This window comes from Eptesicus fuscus, chromosome 8, assembly GCF_027574615.1.
Source record: "Eptesicus fuscus isolate TK198812 chromosome 8, DD_ASM_mEF_20220401, whole genome shotgun sequence".
Classification (NCBI taxonomy): Eukaryota; Metazoa; Chordata; class Mammalia; order Chiroptera; family Vespertilionidae; genus Eptesicus; species Eptesicus fuscus.
The window spans coordinates 44,929,610-44,938,288 of NC_072480.1; positions in this window are offsets into that span (position 1 = coordinate 44,929,610).

Below are 8,679 nucleotides of genomic sequence, written 5' to 3' on the forward strand. Positions count from 1 at the left end.
TTACGGAGCTTTTATCAAGGTTTTGCCTCTCCTGAAACAACGCTCCATGTGTAACCTGTCCCTCCCTGAGCCGGACTGCAGGATGATTTTTCCTTCAACACACTGGTCCCGCCCACTGGCCTATGGCAGAAGCCAGAAAAAGCGACGATAGGAAAGGGAGGCCCCCATCAGGGGACTTAGAGGCAGTGTTCCTGTTATCTGCTTAGATCCCAAGAATATAAGAATACTTATTTACTAAAATGATATAAGGACAGATGTTTGTTTGATATTTTGTTGTCTGCCTGGTTATAATTATTTGTTCATATATAGAAGAAAAAAACAACAACACATTTAATTTGTTTAAGGCTGAGTGCTCTGACAGGTAGCAATCCCCCCGAGTGGCCACTGGGATTCTTTTTTCCCAGGGGTGTTTTCTCTCTGTCAGAGGGGGAATCGGCCTGCCTAACAACATTTCTGTCTATATTTATTAATTTGAAGATATAAAGTTATAACAATTGTAATCCAAAGAGATTTAAAGCAGGGACCACATTCTAAAATTAACTATAAGAAGGAAGCTGGAGCTGGCAAAGTCACCAAGTCTGCCCATCAAGCTCAAAACCTAAGTGAATCTTATTTCTGACACCCGCCACCACCCAGTCTTAATCAGTGGTGGAGGAACGGTCTCAGAAGTGTTTGTCTCAATTGGCCATTAAGTTTGATATGATTATTGTACATTGTAAAACCTTTAAAAGAAAAGGAAAATATTGTATAGGCCACTTGGTCCTTGTGTGTGTGTGGCAACTCTTAAGTTATAATTTTGAAATCAGTAATTTTTAATAGAAACACACTCAAGCAGAGTGGCTTTTCAGAAAGGTCAGGGAGTCTGATTACAGTGTAGGGGTCACCAGTTCCCCCACACCACCTTCGTTAGCAGGAGGCAAGCACTTTTCCCAGTGGGAACAGAGAGTGGACTGCCAGATGAAAACGCCTCGGTGGGACCCGCGCCGCGCTCCCTGCCTCCGCCCACCCGGTGTCCCTCCCCTCCAGGGATTGTTTTAAGTGGCTAGAGGCAGCAACGAGGAGGGAAATTCCCTTGTGACCCCCTCCGCCCCAATGAGACCCAAGAACCCTCAGCAACTCCTTGGACACTTTTCACCGTGTTCTGTTAGGGGGCTTAAAGGCGGCAGCTAGAAATTCCCCATTCCAGGCTTATCAGAATCTGAGATTCTTATCTATAGGAAAAAAATGACAGTTTGAAATTCAAGCGGCTGAGCCTGCTCCCTTCTCCCTCTGCCTTTTCTAAATATTTTAAAGTAATAAAAGATTTGAGGCATAGTTATGCATTTTTTTTAAGACATAGAAGAAAGTTTAAAGACCAATTTAAAATTATAAAATTTGTAAAAGTTTATATATAGTAAGAAGAAGAACAGAGAAATATTAGAAAGAAGAAAAAGCCAGCAGCAAATAGGAAGGAATTAGTATGCCTATTGTAAGAAGCAGAGGCACAGGAAGAGAAAATGTCCTGGCAGGTTAGCTAGAGAAGCAGAAAGGGGAGACTCAGACTCCAAGGGTCTTTAACTTAGAAGAAAAGGACTGACAGGACCGGGGTTCCTTTCTATTAAGCCTCCAGGGTAACCTTACAAGTGGGGGGCAAACCTGTTAGTTTCCTGGTGGACACTGAAACAGCCTATTCAGTCTTGACAGGGCCTATGGGACCCGTAACCTCTAAGAAGACAGCAGTCCAGGAAGCCACCGGACAAATTGCCTGTTTTCCTTAGACATCAAAAAGGACTATGGACCTCGGAAAGAACACGGTAACTCATTCATTTCTGGTCATGCCAGAATGCCCGTACCCCCTATGTAGATGTGACCTCCTACAGAAACTATTTGGACTGCCATCATATCCATTGCGGGGGATGAAGCGGGAATTATTAGGGGCAGTTGGATACTACAACCTATGGATACTGGGGCTCATAGGGATTGCTAAACCTCTAGACTCAAGTACTGGGGGAACGCAGCCACTGAACTAGACCGAAGTAGAACAATGGGCCTTTGAGGAGCTAAAGAAAGCTCTCATCTCAGCACCTGCCCTAGCCTTGCCAGACCTCACGAAGCCCTTCCACCTCCACGTGAGTGAGGTAAGAGGCATTGCCAAAGGGGTTCTCACTCAGACTCTAGGTCCCTGGAAGAGACCTGTAGCCTGTCTGTCTAAGAGACTAGACCCCGTGGAAGCAGGGTGGCCAGCGTGCCTCTGGGCAGTAGCCACCACAGCATCGTTGGTAAAGAAGGCAGATAAGCAAACTCTGGGCCAGGAACTAGCCCTAATAATACCCCATGGTGTGGAGGCCCTCCTTCGAGGTACCCTGGAGAGATAGATATCAAACACCAGGATCACCCAGTGCCAAGCTCTTCTCCTGGACCAGCCCTGCATCCGGTTCCATAAGACACTGGCCATCAACCCTGCCAGCCTGCTTCCAGAGCTTCCAGATAATGAGCCAGAGGAACCCATTCATGACTGCACAGAGGTAACAGACGCAGTACAAACGGCTCGTCCAGACCTGAAAGATGCCCCACTATCATCACCAGACAAGGTACTGTTCACGGTTGGGAGCAGTTATGTTCAGGATGGCATCCGATGTGCAGGGGCAGCAGTAGTCACCCTGAACCGCACCATTTGGGCGCAGTCCCTAAATAGGGGAACCATAGCACAAAAGGTCGAGCTTTTGGCCTTAATCCAGGCCCTCCAATAGGAACACAGTGCCATCCACCAGAAAAGAGGGTTACCAACTGCAGTAAAAAAGGAAATTAAAAATAAGGAAAACATTTTAGCCACATTAAAGGTCATCTGGCTCTCAAGGGCAGTTGCAATAGTGCACTGCAAAGGACATCAGAAAGGGAAGACAATTGAAGCCAGAGGAAATAGAGCCGCAGACCAAACTGCCAAGGAAGCCGCCCAAAAACCAGTGGGGCCTTTACAAGTTTTAGTAACCCTGCCGTACCTGGACCTCTGCAGACCCCCTCCTACACCAAACAAGAGGAGGAATTGGCAGAACAGAAGCAAGCCATTAAAGAACCGGATGGTTGGTGTACCCTACCAGATGACAGACTGTTGGTCTCAGAGGCTATAGGTTGGACATTAGTTACCCAGTTATACCAGGCTACCCACTTGGCGTCACCAAGACTTCTGAAGTTCTACAAGGCAGGTACTCTTAGATAAAATAATTAAAAGCATAGTCACTAGAAGTAATGACTGTGCACAGGTAAATGCTAAGCAAGGTAAGAGGGTCCCCCTGAGAATTCGGGCCCCACGGAAATTCCCCAGGAGAGCATGGGAGGTGGATTTCACAGAGATTAAGCCACTAGCGTCAGGGTATAAGTATCTGCTAGCTCTCATAGACACCTTCTCGGGTTGGGTTGAAGCATACCCCACTAGGACAGAAACTGCCTCTATAATTGTCAAGAGATTACTCCAGGAGATTATACCTAGATTCAGGCTGCCAGTAGTCATAGGATCAGATAACAGCCCCGCCTTTGTAGCCAAGATATCTCAAAATATAGCTCAAGCCTTAGGACAACCATGCGCGAGACTCAAAAAAAAAAAAAAAAAAAAAAGAATTTAACTGAATTTACCCTAGAAACCGGTGAAAACTGGACCAACCTCCTACCCTTCACCCTCTTATGGGCCAGGTGTACCCCCTACTAGTAGGGGTTTCCCCCTTTTAGAGATCATATATGATAGACCTCCCCCTGCCGCTTCCTTTCCAGGGACAGGAAGAAACTGAAAGCTGGAATTCATAACCATTCCCTTACTCAAGTCCTTACAGGCTGTGCAGTATACCCAGAAAGCCACCCATAAGCTTGTTCCTGTACAACCCTTCCAGCCCAAGGACTCGGTATAGGTAAAGAAGTTCACTGCCCAAGGACTCACCCCAACCTGGAAGGGATGCTACACTGTTATCCTGAGCACGCCCACGGCTGTTGAAGTAGACGGCGTCCAGACCTGGCTACACCACTCTCAGCTCCTGCACCAGGAAACGGCCTAGATCCTGGCAACCAGCGGCCTAACCCGTGAGATCCCTAGCCTGGGCTCCACGCAGGCCAGGAGGAAACTCGACACCTGCAGGAGAAGAACTGGAATTCACTGTGGACAGTACTGTTGGGGACTGTAGTACTAAAGGCCTTAACCAGAAGTAAAAGACAAAGTAAAAATGCAAACCGTCTCATGATTGAGCCGGGTGTCCCAAGACAAGGGGGGAATGAAAGGGCAGAGCAGGACAGCACAAAATGTACTGTACCCTCCACCCTGTGTAACTATGTATATAACTCCTTTTTCTTAGAAAACCGCGAGAATGTAACAATTGCATGAACCTGCCAATAGGAATGTAGAGAGATGGACTCAGTCCACCTTAAGCAAGCTACCCAGTGTGCCTTTGTGTAACTGGACCCCTCACCCTACCCCTGACCAATCATAAACACTCTCCCTGCCCACTGCTTGAGACCCCCTTAAAGCCTTTGTGTTGGCGAGAGAATTTCTCTTGGTCCCAGGTGAGCGCTGGAGATGAGAGCTCGTGCTAGCACGAATAAAGGTTCTCTTGCAGTTACAGCGGGTCTTGGCTCCTTCCTGGGGGGTTTTTGGGGATTCTGAACACTGGGCATTACAGTCCGGAAGTATAATCCATATTTGGGGGACAAACATACCAAAAGGGGATCAAAGAGGGGCTTCCACCATATTGGTTTGCTTAGATTTTGGAGGTGACTCCACTGAGACCACCAGCATAATAAAGCTGTGTAACTCCATTTCTCTAAGTGCCACTTGGGTTTCTTCAGTTTTCTACAACACTCAGAGGACACACTTGAGGGACAGTAATAGTAATGACTATTTCACAGGTCATAAAAATTCAGAAATTTAAATTTTATAAACTAGTGTGTTTTGAATATTTGCTATATGTCAGGAAATATTCTAAGAGCCTTAAGTAGATTAACTATTTTAACTCTCATTGCATTATAATGGGATTATTGTACCATTTTATGGGTAAGAAAATCAAGGCTCAGAGTGATTAACATTTTGAACAAAGTCAAAAGCTTGTGAGTGACAGAGGTGGAATTCACTCTCCAGGCTTTTGACTCCTCTCTCTCTCTCTAACCGGATTCCAGGCTCTGAATTATGAAAAACATTTCATGTTAAGTATTTAAGCCCAACAAGGCCATCCCAAAGGCAAAAATGTGCTTGTTGTACTTCATGCTCATAGAAAACCAATATTGCTTTTACGTGTGTTCAGTTTACCCTGTGTCTTTGAATATTAGTAGAAAATGGGTAGTGATTTTTTAAAAAAGATCATTATTTTTTATTGTTCATTATGTTGTTCATTATATTCCATAAATGAGTGAGATCATGTGATATTTATCTTTCTCTGACTGGCTTATTTCACTTAGCATAATGCTCACAAAAACAGATCCAGAGACAGAGAAACATTGATCAGACCATCAAACCTCAGAGGGAAGATAGAGGAGGGTGGGGGTAAGGAGGAGAGATCAACCAAAGGACTTGTATGCATGCATATAAGCCTAACCAATGGACACAGACAACAGGGGGTGAGGGCATGAGTTGGGGGGAAGGGGGGGAATGGGGGAATAAGGACACATATGTAACACCTTAATCAATAAAAAAATTTAAAAAAGATCATATTTTTGTATGGTAAAAGTTACTTGCAAAAAATTGTTGGGGAATGAATTTATTTAGCAAATGAGAGAGTCAGATGGGGGCTATCTCAATCACTGCATTCTAGATTAAAATGTGACGTGACATGCCCAAATTTCAAGAAATGGAAGGAAAAATTTTTTCGATTAGCTAGACATTTCAGTCAGTTAATTGAGTTGGCTGGATTTTTTTATGGAATTGCCTTGTTGATTTATTATTTGTGCTTGTGTGATATACACACAGGCTGAGTGTTAGTATAAATAATTTTCCCCGACCTGCGGGGTCTTCTAACGGGGGTACCGAGGCAGCGCACCTAAGGGAATGAAAACAGACAAGGGATGCAGAGAAAGGAGGCAAGACAAACGGGTTTCTGATCAAGCCTCGAAATTTTATTTTTACAGCGTTCCTTATATGTGGTTTCTAGAAGGGGGGATGTCTTAGGGGAGATGGGGGCTGAAGGGATCATGTGGACTTAGGCAATTAACTAAGGTTGTAAAGGGAGGTGACTAGATAAAGAATTTGGCAGTTAAAGGCTAACTAAGGAAAGAATGCTTTGTTCTCAGAGAGAGGAGGTGGGCCTGGTTTCTGTGAGTTTCTGTTTAGATAACTTGCTAAAGTAAGGTCAGAGTTAACCCTTTAATCAACTCTTGGCTCCGGACAAATAATAGCTAAAATTGTGTATAGCTTTAAGCATGTTAAATCCCAGCAATATGAAGATGGAAGGGCCCTTGTTAATCAATGAATCCCATTCAACACAGGGACCTCTCTATCATGACTTATAGTCTAATCCTCCCTTTAAATTATAAGGAAACTGAGACTAACCTCATTTAAGTGATTTAAGGTTAAAAAGGTAATTCAGAGTTCACAATTCTCAGCCCACTGTGCTTATTATACTTATGTTCTCTTAGAGTGGCTTCTGCTTTCCTGAACTAGTGGCTTATACAGTCAGCTAACTCAATAGCACTGATATGTGAAAGGCAAAATTATCTGCATATCAAGAGTAGCAAGGTGGAATCTGAAAGACATCACATGTAATGTTCGAAAGAACTTAGTTTGAATTCTGAATTCTCTGTGATTTTACAACAGTCCCCTCCTTCTGCCAAGTAGTGTGTATACCCCTGCATGTGTACAAACACATAAATCACAAAACTAATCTCCCACCCTGTATTCAACCTGCCTGTGGCTCCCAATCCCCTTCACTTCTTCCATAGGCACAGTGATGGCATGTCCAGGGTGCTTTAAATATTTTCTTTTCTTTTTTTTTTAAAATATATTTTATTGATTTTTTACAGAGAGGAAGAGAGAGGGATAGAGAGTTAGAAACATCGATCAGCTGCCTCTTGCACACCCCCTACTGGGGATGTGCCTGCAACCAAGGTACATGCCCTTGACCGGAATCTAACCTGGGACCCTTGAGTCCGCAGGCCAATGCTCTATCCACTGAGCCAAACCAGTTTCGGCTAATATTTTCTTTTCAAGGAAAGAAAGAAATCCTGCTCATAGAAATATGTGCTAGCGGGGTAAGGGCAGTAAGCAAACCCTTTCACAAGACCAATGATTGGAAATATGGTGTATAGTCAGCATGACAAGTCCCTACAGCTACACAAAGACTGAGGACAGGTTCCAGGAACAACAAACAGCTCAGAACCTCTCAAAACTTCGAAATCTCTCATTCCTTTTCTCCAGCCTGTTGAAGCTGTTAACAATGTGCTACAACTCTGTTTTATTCAAGACTTAAGTAATAGAAATGATTTAATAAAGAAATGTAGGTCCTTATACCCAAGTCCCTGTTATTATTAGATCCTCCTTCAAGTTGATGGCTTTGATCATCTGTTATGCACGACTACGGATGTGGGAGTGAAGCCTTACATTGAGCTTAGTGCCATATAGCTATTCTTTGTAGTCCAAGATGCTGCTGATGCTGGCATTGTTTCCTGCAGTTTGCTTGTTACTATTAGTTGTATTTACACATACTCTGTTTCTTTTAGCAGAACTTGGAAGTATTTACAGCACTGCTTGCATTAACTTGCTACACTGGGAATTAATGACAACTTGAGTAAATGTTAGTCTCTAGAGAAAGACATTTTAAGGCAATGAAATCTTCTAAAGCTGTATTTCCCCTAGTGTCTATGTCACAGTAAAGGTGTCATTAAAGGCATCATTTATATATGCAAGGAAAGACCATTCGTAATGTTAGGGCTTTAAGATGTTGAGTGCTTTCCTGATCCCTGAGTCCTTAGCCTCTTCTTTGGGAACCCAGTCTAGCATACTAGTAAGTCTGTAAGGCTATTAATTGCACTCTGTCCTCAGCTACTTCTCAAAGCATTTTGGAGGGCCTTCCTGAGCACGTAGGACCTTAATTAAAAGGAACACACACAGATACCTGCATGTTCAGACTATATATTTAGAACCTTGCTCAGGGAGATACCAGTTCGTGTTTTAGTCTGTATTTGTCTCCCACGTCTTGCCGTCTGCTGACCTACAGAAATCTATCTCTGTAGCCCTCTCCTGGGCAGTGCTCTGCCTTACAAACTACCTCTGCTTTTGTCTCTTTGGACTACAGCTCTATCTCCTTGACTCCTGGTGTCCCCTGGGCTCTGCCTAGATTTCCCCTTCCTGCACCAAGGCCTGAAAACTCTCTCCAGACAGAAAGCTGGTGCACATGTAGGGCTTGCTGAGTTTGTTTCTGATCTCTAAGCAATTCTTATCTTTCCTGTCTGTGATATCCAGTGTCTTCAAAATCATTGTGTCATTTGTTTTATCTGTGTCTTGGTTATTTCAGGTGGGTGGGTCAATCTGGTTCCCGTTACCCTAGATTTCAAGCAGAAGCCTCTAGTCTGTTATTATAAAACTTTTGAATCAAATTGGGGGTAATAAGGAATATTTTGCTGGTAATCTAGGTCAATGAAAACATTTTTATTTTGTTTTATTTTAAGCCATGAGAACAAGATGAGAAATAGCAAGGATGCGATTGTAAAGCTAAAGCGTAGAACATTAGAATT